The sequence below is a fragment of the Chenopodium quinoa genome, unplaced genomic scaffold, assembly GCF_001683475.1.
Source record: "Chenopodium quinoa cultivar QQ74 unplaced genomic scaffold, ASM168347v1, whole genome shotgun sequence".
Lineage (NCBI taxonomy): Eukaryota > Viridiplantae > Streptophyta > Magnoliopsida > Caryophyllales > Amaranthaceae > Chenopodium > Chenopodium quinoa.
The window spans coordinates 73,228-89,063 of record NW_018744589.1 but is presented as its reverse complement, the minus strand read 5'-3'; positions in this window follow the sequence as shown (position 1 = coordinate 89,063).

Below are 15,836 nucleotides of genomic sequence, written 5' to 3'. Positions count from 1 at the left end.
ATCTACGACACGTGGTGTCTTATGGAGAGAGTTAAAGGTTTGTTGTAAATCATTTTATATTTTGCTTTGTTGTAAAATCTTTTTATATTTTCTTATATTTCTAGTTAATTTTTTGGGGACAAAAAGGTGACCAGTGAGATGCTTTTTCTTTATATTTTTTGTTGACCATTTTACCCTTTTGCTTTATTTTTGGCCCCTTTTATGGCCCCCTACCTCCACGTCAGCTTCAAAAATAATGGGGCCATCACCCATGAGGTAAAAGCGTGGGAACTTGCCAACTTGGGAAGGGATCAATGTGAGAGGGTTTTTTTTTATTTTTTTCTCCCTTTACACTTCATTTTTAGGTCACGAAGGTATCTACTCTACACTCGGATCAAAATAAGAATGTAAGAGGGTGTAAAATTGTATATGATCGGGTACTCCCTACTTTCACTTTCGATCTCCTTTTTCTAATTAGTTTTGTATTTCTTTCTTATGCTATTAAAAGTATTAATAGCATCATAGTGTGTTGTTTTACAAGATAAAATAATAATTCACCATAATATAATTTTTAGGCACAAAAGTACATATAACTTTGTTTGCTTCAATTTAACGCTGCTACAAAATATTTTGGAGGGGATGAATTCATAAAACACTTTATATAAAAATAATGGTACTCAAACAGTTGAATTCATTTCACGTTTTAATTTTGTGATCAAAGCCCAACATTTAGTTGGTGAAGTCAAATATATTTTTAACATAATCTCAAAACACAATATGAATTGTGAATATTTGATTTACGAACTTGAATTTTAAATTTACAAATGGTGAGTGTGAAAATGTAACAAACAAAGAGGAAAATTTATTTGATCGAGGTTGCAAGAATTTATTTGGGCAAATGGAAATTAAATTATTAGGTGTTTTTGATCCATCATGTACACAAGAAATTAATGAGGAAATATAGAGATAACTTTTTATCAACAAAATTTGTTAATCTAGTGATCGAATTGTAATTAAAAGTAACATATATTGGTGACTCATCACTCACTCATTTGATTAGTCACCCATCACCTTGCTCCATCTTCCTTGATGAAAACAAGCTTTATCGTCCTCTCTAGCGAAGCCAAGTCGCCACCACTGATCTTCCCATTTGCTCACGGAAACTCATCATCATCACCACCAATCTTTGCGGCATAGAGGACATGATCATCCTACCCTTTGGGATTGACCATAATACCCTATGTTTCACCTTTTTTCGGATTTCATTTATTTTGGCGGCAATACTGTCGGAAAAGGGTGAGGTTGTCGATGGAAGCTAGGTGGGTGGAGATAATAAGGAGGAAGATTTGCTTCAATTCAATGGTATCAGTGGAATGTCCATCTCAGCAACAAAGTACAACTAAGCATCAAACATGCTAGCACCATCAATCTGAGCCAGTCGAGGGCTCCGCTATGTCCGGCTACTTTTTCCGGATTAATTAAAGGGATTTTAAAAAATTGTTGCATGGTACCACTTTTCCTTTATTTACAAAATCGAAATTAGATAAATGAAAAATGTTTATCATTAAGGTCAATGGGGGCTTCTCCAAAGTTAATAAGTAATTTTTTCTTTAAAAATAGTTTTAAATTTGAATCTCTCGTAAAGACATATAATTTAATACTTTTTCTTATCCCCTTTACTATATCTCTTCCTTCCTAATCTATCATCACTTTGACCACCGGACCACCCGTACATATCAGCCCAAAGCCGACTCCGATCCGCACCGCCTGACCAAGCATCTAGGGCATCACACCCACCCTATCTTACTTGTATACCATTGTTTCTTTGCTGACAAAATCTTAATTGTATACATTTAACTTCTATTTAATTTTTAATTATAAAAATGATTGCCAAATAAAATTACATTATCTTAATATTTAATTGTGATTGATTTTCATGTCTTATGTAAATTTGGAGTGTTTGCAAGCAACATGTTTAGGCAATTTATTGATTTCTATACACCATGAATGAGACTTTTTGGTTATAAGTAAGCCTGTAAAAGTAATCAATAAGCTTATGGAGTTAAATTGACAAAAGTCAAACCTAAGTATCCTCTTAATTATATAAACTATTAATTAGTAAATTATGACAAATGATCTAATTAAGAAAGCACTACTCTTTGATTGGATCAAAACATTAACTAACTATTTATTTAAAAACCATAATATTTTCTACTAAGAATAATCTCTAAGGGTCTGTTCTCATTCATTGACTGAACTGAACTGAAGTGAAATGAATATTTTATAAGAAAAGGAAATTAGGAGCTGAACTGAACTGAACTAAACTGAGCTGAGCTGAACTAAACTGAACTGAATTTCAACGTATGAGAACAAGCCCTAAGGGTCTGTTCTGATTTACTGAACTGAGTTGAACTGAACTTAAAGGAGCTGAACTAAGGGCTTGTTCTCATACGTTGAAATTCAGTTCAGTTTAGTTCAGTTCCTAATTTCCTTCTCTTATAAAATATTCATTTCAGTTCAGTTTAGTTCAACTAAGTTTAGTCAATGAGAACAGACCCTAAATTGAACTGAAAACAAGCCGAAGAGAATAGGCCCTAAGTGACATAACTTCATTTTTCCAATTTCTATACTCTTAAGGTCTTAATAGTTACCAAAAAAAAGTCTTAATAACTTCGAGGTGTGATGAACTATGGTCCAAATCGATCGTTGTCCAATCCGGTCCGAAAATAATGCGAGTTTGGACAAGTTCAAAAAAATATTTTTAGTTAAAAATCTGAATCTAGCTCGAAAAGTCTGATTTGACTAAACACGACTACCAATTTTTTTTACAAGTTTAGCCATAATGAAGATTTGATATTAAGACCTAGTCCAACCCAAATTTTGATCACCATTAAGGGTCTGTTCACATTTATTGAAGTGAGATGAATTGAATTGAACTGAACTGATCAAACTGATTAGAGTTGAACTAAACTGAATTGAACTGAACTGAATAGAGCTCAAATGAACATATTATGAGAGAAGGGAATTAGGAGTTGAACTGCACTGAAATGAAATTAAGCTGAAGTGAATATGTCCTAATTTCATGATTTGACTTATTGCAATTAATATGTCTATACTTTGTGATTTAGGGTCTGTTATGATTTACTGAACTGAGCTAAATTGAACTGATAAAACTGATTGGAGTTGAACTAAACTAAATTGATTGGAGCTGAATTGAACTGAAATTAAGCTAAAGAGAACATACCCTTACTTATAGTTGACTTATTAGAATTTATTTATATATATTATAATTACCAAAAAGTCAAATATTTATATATGTGATTTACTTATACTTAACCGAAAAGTCCAATTTGTCAAGCTTTTATAATTATTTTTATTTTTTTTGTCTACCAAAGTATATGCAAACAACATTAAGACATTCTTTACCTTTTTTTTTTTTATTTTTTTTTTTTAAGTTTGGATAATCCTTAAGCATGATTTTTGGAATTTATTGGTTGAAAATAAGCCAGGCGAACAACTTTTTATTATTATTTTTAACCGTTGGTGTTCTTGAGTTTGTTTGTGATCTGAAATGCATGGCTTAAAGCTGTCGAACAAAAGTTTAACAAGGCCTGTCATTATTGTTGCACCATTATTCAGACACATTGAACTTCGTGCTAAAAACTACTACGTACAAACATTTATCTAATCTTAAGTGTAGGCCTTTAAAAAAATAAAAATAAATAAATAAATAAATAAATAAACTAATCTTAAGTGTAAATTATTTCTTACGTGAGTAATTACTTGAATCGTACTATTCAAAAAAAAAAATTTATTTGAATTGTATTGGGTGAGAATAATTAAACTATAATAATGCTTATGTAATGTTTTAAAAACATGAATTGAGATAATTCCACTTTTTATTTTGAATTGAGATAAATAAAATAAAATTATAGTTAGATTTTTATCTATTCCTTGCTACAATAATTGCTTCATAAAGATCATCTAGCTTTATAAAATACTTCCTCCGTTTTTACTTAGTTGAAAATTTTCTCTTATCACGCTTGCTAACGCACTATTTTAACGATTAATATCTCTAATTCTCGATATTGTAAAATTATAAAAAGTAGTAATTAATAAAATAAACTTTAATACGATTCAAACAAGATCTCACTTGATTATGCTTTATCGTAGCTATAAATCACAAAAGCTAGTCAAAGTCTAGTTTGTAAATAGTGTAAAAATTAAACAGTGTCGACTAAAAAAAAAAATGAAGGTAGTATGGACTATGGAGTATTAAGTAGAAATAACTTGCTATTAGGTCTTGCTCGCTCTATTTGAATTTTATTGAAATATAATTATTTTGACCGGTTTAGTTTATTGAAACTATTTAATTATTGATTGCTACTCATTAAAATTTGAAGCACTTATATTTACTCATTATATTTTTTTATTGTTATTTTTAATACATGAATGTATTGATTTCACTAATTAAAATTGATTTTTATAGATTAAATACTTTGTTGTAGATTATATTAAAAGAAAAAAAAAAGTTAGTTATTACTAATTTCATTTTCTATTGGAATATTATATTAATTAGTTAAACATAACAAGGCTCTAAGAAACTTCTTCTAGCTTAGCAATTTGAAAAATTTATTGGATTTTACAATATTTGTGATGAGGTTATCTTAATTATATACTGCCTCCAATCCTGAAAACTCTTACACTCACAATCTAAACATATTCGATCATTATTTCCTGAAAGTTCGATCTTTCTAGTGCCCTTCAAACACCAAAAAACACTTTATTTATTTATGTGGTTCTATCCATTTCACATCGAAAAATAAAATATAAAAAATGCCTCGCCATGCATACGTATAGGTATATACCAACTAGTAGTAAGTGAATAAAAGATCACCTAGAGAAGATTGTGGGATAAGTCCTTTTCCATCCTCCCCTTTCCTTCTTCCCTTATCTGTTCGTTGAATCCCACATTCCCAAAAGAAAAAAAGGGATAAGCTAGAAAAAGAAGTTCAATTTTATTTTAAAAAAAATGAACAATTTTTTTTTTGAAGAGTTCAATTTTTATGTTAGATTCTAAAGTACATAAAACAGATGTATACCAAAAAGGTCGAAGTTCGATTAAAATTTCTTGTGGCCAAATAAATTTATAGAGGAAATTCAACAAGTATATAAGGAACTTAGCTTAGTTTTAAGATATTTGCTTTTGCATCTTATACGTTTTATGTGGCTCTTGTTAAATATTTTTCAAGCACCTCTTATTTTTGCACTTTTATGACTATTCCTTCAAAAAAAATGATGCTCTTTACACCATGGAGTTAAAAGTGCACCTCTTTTTTCACTTTTTTTTCACTTTTCGGACTATTCTTGCTCTTTTTCCCTTACAAGTAGAGAAAAAGTGCACTTAGTGAACACATGTACATCATTAAGATTAACTAGGTTGGTTAATTGTGTGATTAACACATGATTAAGTCACATAAATTTGCTATAATAATATTCTCATTAAGAGAGTTTTAGTTATATGGGATTCATGGTGTAGCACTCCTAGATTGAGTAGAAATTGTTATGTGTGGTTTAAAAATGCACTTAATGAACTCATGTACATCATTAACATCAACTTGGTTTGCTAATTGTTTGATTATTACATAATTAAGTCACATAGATTTTCTATAATAGTCTCTTTTAAGCAATTTTTAGTTAGTTTGCCTAGTATGGGATTCATATAATCAATATTATAGCACTTCAAGATTGAGTAGAAATTATTAGGTGTGGTTTCAAATCATCGTTTTACACTTCTTAACTATGTTTAATTTACATAGTTAACTTAATTATATTTTAGGTATGCCAGACATTAATCCAAGTCTTTTGTGCCGAATTCGAATCTTGGTCTTAACACATAATTAACTCTGCCTAAAGGCTAAACCTCACTTTTTAAAGTCGGATCATTGATAATCAACTTTATTTTAAACTATGCTTGTTGTTGTTTTTCAAAAAACTATGCTTGTTGTTGCTTATATCTTACAAGGAATCTCTTGCTAAATTTTCAACCAAGGATTTTCACAATCCAATCTACATCATAATTCGTATTAGATTGGACTAGACAAAGGAATTTCAAATTCAACCTCTAATCCTTGAAAATGTTGATTTCAACTTTCCGTTCTAGATCGGCCGGTCATCGACAGTGTGACCTAATTTCCTTAAAACTCTAAGTAAGGTTTATGTTTAGTATCTATATAATTTTGTAATACCCTTAGTTTTTCAAAAATAATTAATTAATATAATTATCTTAAATTGCATCCTAATTTGATTTTTTTTGTAATGTATATAGATTTCTTCATTCATAGAAAGTTAATATGATTTTCATATTGATCTAATCAGAATAGATTTATGTTAACCTACAATTATTGTCAAAATTAAATCTAAGTTAGTTAAGTTATACTTGTAGTTTTCTTCCATACTTTATATTGCGATTAAAAGTGGTAAAAAATTAACTAAAAATGAGTGAAATAATACAAAGAATTTCTTTATTATATTTCTTTTTAAAAACATTGAGCAAAATATTTTAAGCTTCACCCTTCACCTATTTTTGAGCTATTGAATTAGAGCAAGATTAGTCTTAGGTATTAAGATTATACATGACATCATCAAATCACTTTTAAATTGTCTTAAGACAAAACTTCACAAAATTTATGCATTTATGAAGCAAATTCTTAACAAAGTTTTGAATGGAGTCTTGAAAATTCAAGACCCAACTTAAAAAACTCATCTTAATAATTTATATTGTATTTTTCCTATATACGAAAAAAAAGTTAAGTGTAAATATAATTGCAATTGACTGTTGTATTTATTTTTATTTATAAAATTGTTTGTTGTATTTTAATATAAAGTATTACTTTATTTGCTTTTTTTTACTGTATTTATTTTAATCTAAAGTATTCTATTATTTTCATCAACAAATTTAAATTATAAAAAAAATGTTAATTTTGTAGCAATGGTATTATGTGTGTGTATATATATATATATCACAATATTCATGTAATTTCATTATTATTTATAATTTTGTATCTAGTGGTTTGATATTATTTTTCAGCTATGTAAGATATATATGTAACTTACGACACCATTGCAAATATACTATTAGATATCTCATCTCCAATGGTGAGACTTGAGGGAGTTTTTTTTAGGAGAGAATATTTTTTGCAAATGATACCAATAATTTGGTATCTAAAAAACAACTTTCTTGTTGCTAATTTGAGTCTCGTTTAACAAAAAGTGTAGGCCCTTTATCAATATTATAATATACTTACGACACCATTGCAAATTATACTATTAGATATCTCATCTCCAATTGTGAGACTTGAGGGAGTTTTTTTTAGGAGAGAGTATTTTTTGCAAATGATACCAATAGTTTGATATCTAAAAAACAACTTTCTTGTTGCTAAGTTTAGATACTCAACTTTGAGTCTCATTTAACAAAAAGTATAGGCCCTTTATCAATATTATAATATATTCTGTAATTTATTTAAGTTTTACTTTTTTTTTAGGAAAAACTTACAATATGGATTTGGTGGGCCATAAATTGAAAGTAATATTAGTATATTTTTAGAGAGTCTCACCATTGAAAAATTAGACTTCACATGAGTTGTTCAATTCACTAGTAGAAAAATACAATAAGGCACCCCCAAAAAGGCACCGGTTCAGGCCAAACCGGTGCCCTAAACCGGCCCAAAATTGGGCGCAATTTTACACAAATAGAAAAGGCACCGGTTCAGCCCAAACTGGTGCCAAAAATAAAAAGGGCACCGGTTTGAACCGGTGCTTTTACGAACCGGTTCATTTAAATATTAAAAAAGAACCGCCCTTATAACTACCCCCAACCCTAATAAATTTCGGTCGTTCTCTCTCCTCTCCTCTCCTCGTTCTCTCTCCTCCTCCTCCTCTTTCTCTCTCCTCTCCTCCTCTTTCGCCGATCTCCTTCAATCCTTCATTCTTTATCTTTCTGGATCTCCTCCTCCTTTCTATCATCACTCGAAAACCACCAACAATTCGAAGACAACAACATGCAACACGGATTTTGAGGTTTTTCAATCGATTTTGAGGTTTTTCAATCGAATTTAATAGTTTTTTCTTCGATTTTGATTTTTTAAATTTCAAACTCTTCTTTCAATTGATTTTTGATTTTTTTTTTCAGCGATTTCTCGGGTTTTTTTTTTACGATTTCAATTTTTTTTCTGGGTTTATGATTTTTTTTTCGATTTCAATTTTTTTTTTTCGATTTCAACTATTTCGATTTCTGGGTGTTTTCGATTTGTGGATTTTTCTGGGTTAATTTTTTTGATTTCGATTTTGATTTTTTTTTTCTATTTCTGGGTTTTTTTTTTTTCGATTTCGATTGTTTTTTTTTCGATTTTGATTTTGTTTTTCGATTTTTGGGTTAATTTTCGGTTACAATAATCGATTTTGGTTTAATGCATGCGTTTTTGGGTTTGTTCTAGGTTTGTTGATTTTTTTTACTTGATTTCGATCCGTTAAAGATGCAAGATTTGTTCTGGATTTGTTGTTCTGGGTTTGTTATGGGGTTTTCTTTTTATTTTTCGATTTAAATTCGAATTTTTTTTATTTTCTGAATTTTTTTTTCCTGATTTTCGATTTTGGTTTTTAATATCTGGGTTCAATTTTGGTTTTTAAATGATGTTCTGGGTTTTTTTTTTTCTTATCAACTTATTTTCTTTTTTATTTTTCGATTTTTTTTATTTTATTCGATTTAAATTTGAAATTCTTTAATTTTCTGGGTTTTTTTTTTCCTGATTTTCGATTTTGGTTTTTATTTTTTGGGTTCAATTTTGGTTTTTAACTGATCTTCTGGTTTTTTTTTCTTTTCAACTGATTTTGTTTTTTATTTTTCGATTTTCTAGTTTTTTTTTTTAAAATTTTTTCGTAGCTTTATTAAATCACTTTAATTGATTTATTTTGGTTGTTTTATTTGGTGCAGGTACACTTAAATCAAAGAATCAAGATGCAAGTATATTGATTTAGATGTTGTATGGTTTTTTTTTTTTATTGTGAAGTTGTATTTTTTTTTTTTGATTTATATTGTAATTTTTTTTTATTTATATGTTGTAATTTTTTTTATTGTTCTATACTGTAAATTTTTGTTGATGATTATATATTGAATAGAGTATATTATATTGATTGTGATGTTTGATTTTTTTTTATTCTCATTTTATTTTAGTTTATTTAATTTATAAGTAAAAATAAATAAATAAATAAATTATTTTTGGCACTTTTGGCATCGGTTAACCGGTGCCAAAAGCAATGAATTAAATTTTATTGGGATTTTTTGGCACCGGTTAACCGGTGTCAATTAACAGTTTTGGCACCGGTTTGAACCGCTGCCTTTTTAAACCACTTTTTGGCACCCCTCACATTGGCACTAGTTCAAACCGGTGCCTTAGGCCGGGTTTGAATCGGTGCCAATTTTATTTTTTCACGTAGTGATTGGAGGTAAAAAAAACAACTCATTTTTGCATTTTAATACTCAAAGTTGAGTCTTAGTAATGGAGATAGTCTCAATACTGGTTTGATTTTATTAAGAAATTAGATTTCACATGAATTGCTAAATTGAGAAGTAGGTTGGGTATCACCATTGAAGGTTAAAAAAAAAAAAATCGCTCTATATTTCAATACTCAAAGTTGAGTCTCATCAATGGATATGGTCTTAGAATTTAAGGGAGGCTTAGCTATTTCAACCCTCAATTCAGCAACTAATCAATTATCATGATATTATACCATAATAAGTTAAGCAAAATCACATATTCAACTCCTCAAAACTTCCAACTAACCATAGTATAGTATCATGGTTAAGTTGGAGTGTTTTGACAATTGATCATGCATTAGCCTCCCTTGACCTCATTTGCACCCAACCACTACAATTTCCAATCTTTACTTCGCCGAATCCCCACAGCCGTACCACCCACTCCGCCACCGCCAATCCAAGGAGTCGCCGCCACCGCAGCCACACATCAATCTTTTCTTCCATGCTTGTTTTGTACCCCTGCTGCTGCTTAGATTTTCCAAAGTCAACCTTTCCTTTTACATGCGTTGACCTATTATAATTACTTGTAATGAGCACTTCGATTTCATTTCTTTTAATCGCTTTCATACAAAATGATACTGAAATATTAGGAAAATTTGCAAATTGCAGCCATTTAAAATTCGTATTTTGCAAATTGCAGCCATTTAAATAAAAAATTGCAAATTGCAACCCAAAAGTTCATATAAATTGTAAATTGTAGCCCGATTCAACTTTTTCATCGGTTTACAAGTTGAAAAATCTTCGACTAAGGTTTTAGGGGCCATTTTAGGGCTTAGGGAACCGAATTGAGCTCGGAATTAGCAAAAAAATAACGCAAGTATCTCGTTTTGCGTAACAAAAATGTATCGATTTGTGGGAAACTGTAAATATGAGACACTTACGTTAATTTTTTTATAATTTCGAGCTCAATTCGGGCTCTTAAGGGCTAAAATGACCCCTAAAGCCTTAACCAAAGATTTTTCAACATGTAAACCGATGAAAAAATTGAATCAGGCTGCAATTTACAATTTTTACGAACTTTTGGGCTGCAATTTGCAAAAAAAAATTTAAATGGCTGCAATTTGCAAAATACGAACTTTAAATGGCTGCAATTTGCAAATTTTCCGAAATATTATTTGATTTCTTAAGTACCTTGTTTTAACAAATACTTCATAAAGCATGTAAATTAATTTTTTTTTTAAGGCATTAAGGGCATGTTCTGATTTACTGAAATGAGTTGAACTGAACTTAACTGATTGGATTTGAACTGAACTGAATGTTTTATGAGAGAAGGAAATTAGGAAATAAACTAAATTAAATTGATTGAAGCAGAACTGAACTGAACTGAAATTAAGTTGAAGCGAACAAACCCTAAAACTCTATGACATGAACTTCAATAGCAGTTCATTCTAGTAACCCACTAATTGAATTAGCTATTCATTATGTTATAGGAGCAATTCAACCAAAAATATAAAGTTGATGGTGAAAGTCTAGGATTAGTTTATATGCTAAATTAATTTTTTTTTTTCCAAGTGATTATAGTGAAAAGTTAATTGCCATGTGACATGCATGTCTTTCGTAATTGAGTTACAATTTTATCTTTGGTAAAATCCGTAAAATTTACTAGTGGTCTTGTGACATTAATTAATCAATTAATCAATCAAAGCCTTAATCTCATAAGTGAAATCGACAGAGTGGTTTTATTGCATAATTAAAACATACGGCTTTTTCACCAAATGCCATTGAGAACTTTAAAAATTCATGACCAAATACCATCGGACTTTTTAGAATTCACCAAATGACACTCAGTTTTAAAATAATTCACTGAGTGCCATTAATGACTAACGACTGTTAACTCTGTTAGTCATTAAGTTTTAATCATGACACATGTCATGATATGATTGGTTTATTTATTTTAATTCATAAACTTTAATTGAAAAACAAAAAATTAAATAAAAAAACCAAAAAAAAACCCCAAAATTTTCCCAGCCATCTTCCCACCACCGTCAAACCCTAGCCCCTCCCCTTATCTCGCCGGAAAACGGCCGGTCACCCCCTAACCACCAAAAAACGGCCGATCGACCCTTTAGCACCACACCTGACCCACCGCCGACCCCCAAAACCACCCACACAACCTGCCCCGACACTAAATACCACCAAAAAGAGCTTTGATTTAAACACCCAGCGTTTTCCAACTACCGTGCAAAACCACTGCTCCTGTCCTCCACCCTTGAAACGTCGAAATCGACCATAGAATCGACCATTCTAGATTTCCACGGTTGATTTCGGCCGTTAGAGGGTGAAGGGTTTCCACAGTCAGGTTCTATTATGGGTTTCCATGGTCGGTTGTGGTGGCTATGGTGATGCATCGTGTTGGTTGCAGGGGCTGGGGTGGGGATCAGCGCAGGGGTCGTCGGCTAAACGAAGTTTTGTGGGTCAGCGTATGGGTTCTGGAGTCGGGTAGCAGAGTTTTGGCGTGAGATGGTTGTGGTGGTTTTTCGGGAGGAGGAAAGCGGGATTAAGTGGAGTCGACGGTTTTGATGGGGTCAAGGGGTTTCAGCGGGAGGTCAGGGGGTTCCGGCGGGTTTCGAAGGAAGGTTAGGGGAATCTGGCAGGAGGTCAAGGAGTTCCGGCGGTTGGCTTTGGGTTGTCGGTTGGCTTTGGCAGGTGGTTACGGTGGTGGGGCTAGGTTGGTTAGGATTTAGAGTATTTTTAATTTTAATTTTATTTATATTTTTTAAACCAATAACCGATTGACACGTGTCCACATGTGTCATGATTAAGCCTTATTAATGGCACTCATTGAATTATTTAAAATCTGAGTGGCATTTGGTGAATTCTGAAAATTCCGATGGCATTTGGTGAATTTTTAAAGTTCTCAGTGACATTTGATGAAATAGTCGTAAAACATATTACCTAGACATGCTGACATGGGTAGTGATAGATAGTCTATAACACAAATTATGAAAGGAGCTTACTAGGGTTTTGGCCATCTTTTAGCTAGTATAATAAGGAAAATGATTCTTTCTTTTATGAAAGGTTTTATAGAGGTGTTAATGCTCTCAAATCTCACTCTCAGTTTAAATGGAAATAAAGTTAATTAACATGAATTTACATTGTTATTATGGAGTTATGATGCTGCTTTTGATTCTAGGTACTAATAAGGAGACAAACAAGATTAATAGAATTGATTAACCCACTTTTAACTATCAAAATCACAAATTCTACTTTGTTTTAAACAAGTGTGAAAAGGTGGAAGTCACAAAAAGATCAGAAAGTACAAGGGAAAAAAAGACTAGAATTATTACTATTTCCGATTTTTTTAGTTGCAACTTTGGGGTATTTTTTGTGAGACATAAAATATTCTAAAGCTGCAACTAAAAAAAATCGGATGTAGTATTATAATATATAGGGTACTTTTACTATCTCCATACCAAAGTAATTGACAATTTGACTTTAGCCATGATACATGAACTTTATTTTGACTAACTTTTGTAAATTATATTTAAGAAGTAAAGTCATATGGAACTTGTTAGATCATTCTCAATATATATCTTCAAACTATCAACTTTCTACTCCATGATTAGAGTTATTTACATAATGACAAACGCAACAAAAAAAACGTGTCAACAAATTTCGAATAGAGAAAGTGCCTCTAGCTTCCTTATACGACCCTCAACGCGATGTTTGGAACTCATTTGGTGAGGAGTCAAAAGACAACAACACATTAGCCATTTGGCCATATAAGGAATAAAGTGTTTTGCTATATAGATAAATTAGCGAAATATAATTCCGGTTGAAACTAAAAGTGCAAGGAAAGGATGTATAGTACTTCGTATATGATGAGCTAAAAAAAAGTGCGAAACTTGTTAGATTCTACACTACACTTTTCTCCTACATAGTCCCCCACAAATCCAAAATATAAGTAGTACTCACTCAATAACATAAAACTAGATGCTACTAATCTATTTTTTTCTTCTTCATAAAGGTAAGAAAAAGAATGAAAACACCAAGGGACCCTCCTAACGAGGGAATTCTTAATACCTCAAGAAAAAACGAATATTAACTAGACTGTTGTTACATGAAATATTATTCAATTTGTGTGAAACTAAGGGCTTGTTCTCATTGACTGAACTCACCTGAGCTGAACTGAACTGAACAGAACATTTTATAAGAGAAGGAAATTAGGAGATGAACTGAACTGGACTGAATTGAATTGAATATCAACGTATGAGAACAGACCCTTAAATGCTTGACATCAACAATTATGCTAGTAGCTCTATTAACTTTTCTATAGATGTAACAAATCGCCTATTATTGATCTAGTAGAGAAAGATAAGTTGTTTAATATGAAACTCTACCTTTGGTTAAATGTTTTTCCAAAACCAAATATTCAAAAAGCTCATAATAACCAAATATATATGTATTGGCTTGGAAATCAAATTATAACACTCTAAATTAATATAATCTACTGTAATTTTACATTATCACAAAGTTCAAAATAACTAGAGGCCAAGCATAGTTTTTATTTATTTTTATTTTTTTATAGGCCTTGACAAGTTGACAATCAATCCAATATACTACCTCCATTACACATTATTTGCAACGATTCGGCATAAAGTAGAGAGGGAAAATGTCTAATCGTTGCAAATAATATGTAACGGAGGTACTAACATCTATCAAGTTTGTAAAAAAACAAAAAAAAAAAAACATCTATCAAAGTGAAAGTTAAAAAGTGCAAGAGGCTTTTGTAAAAGGTATCTAGCTAAGTGTTTAAAATATTGAAGTGATAACTTTGCTGCATGAAGAAGTTACGTAATATTGAGGTTTATGATGTAGACTCCATTGTTCTTTGATGACCATTCACAATGATGCAATTAATTTTCTTGAAATGATGACCCTCAATTAAAATCAAGTAGCAAATCACACAACTTTAGGGTTTTGAGAAGAAGATATAGTCGCTTCCTTGGTAATTGCATGCCTCTAATTCCATTGCATATGTTTGTATATTTTAATACTTTATGCACCCTGCATTTTTTTAATTAGTGTTCTATTAGCACTTTTTGCATTTTTACTTGACATACTTTGACTAATGTTCGCATTTTTTTTCCTTGGATGTTCTCACGATATTTTAACTCACGATATTTTTTCTTGTTTCCTCCTTTCATGTTTCCGCTCTTCCAATCCCTTCATTGATGGGCTCTTGTAGTTTAATTGAAGGCTAATTTGGACAATTTTTATTACTTCTTTGTCGACGTATATTTTGAGTAGCTAAATTTCACTGTACATTCGAAGTTAACATCATTTTTATGTAATTGCTTATTGATTGGTTTTGCAATATTGTTCATGAGAAGGTTAATAGTGGAGGTTTTATGACGTAACAATGGCCGTTATGCACAAACGCTTGTAGCTTAAGAGCCTGAACTGAACTGAAATGAAATGAACTGAATATTTTATAAGAGAAGGAAATTAGGAGCTGAACTGAACTGAGCTGAGCTGAATTGAATTTCAACGTATGAGAACATGCCCTAACTCTATTGCATTTAGGATCAGTCGTACCTTTTAATAATGTGTACAACTGTACAAGTGTATTACTAATATACCATCCTTCAAGGCTCTATGTGTTTTAACGGAAAACAATAATTTGGAAAAATGATTCTACATGTAAAATAATTTCAAGGGAAAACATAAACGTAAAAATAGTTTTCGAGAAAAGGGAGTTATGCAGAAGGGAGAAGATGGACGAGAGAGGAGGTAAAGGATGTAATGAGTAGGGAGGAAAATGTGACATACCTTCTATTAAAAGGAAAAATTTCCAACTCTCTTGTACCAGGTCATTACAATGGTACTAATGGGACATACCTTAATTGGCAATTACCAAGACTACCAGTTAATTATGCCACTAAAAACCCCATAATTAGGATTAGTAAAGAATTAATTGCTTTTCTGCAAAGCCGCGCTACCAAACCTGGCCTAACATGCCTTAGATTCAAATTAAAATATCTAACACCACATCATTTTGATTAAGGTTATCAACCATCAAGTAATGACAAGTACTAACCTAAAAAAACAAAATTCAAATATTAATAATAATCTTTAAGGAAAAAAGACATAACAGTGACACTAATTAAATAATTAATTATACAGTAAATAAATCAAAAAGTAAATCCAACACCTGTAAACCTACTTCACGTTTAGCCAATGGCAATGGAGTCAAATATTCTTATTAAATTCATTATAAATATAATAATCATTAAATAATATTATATCACAACTAGATTCA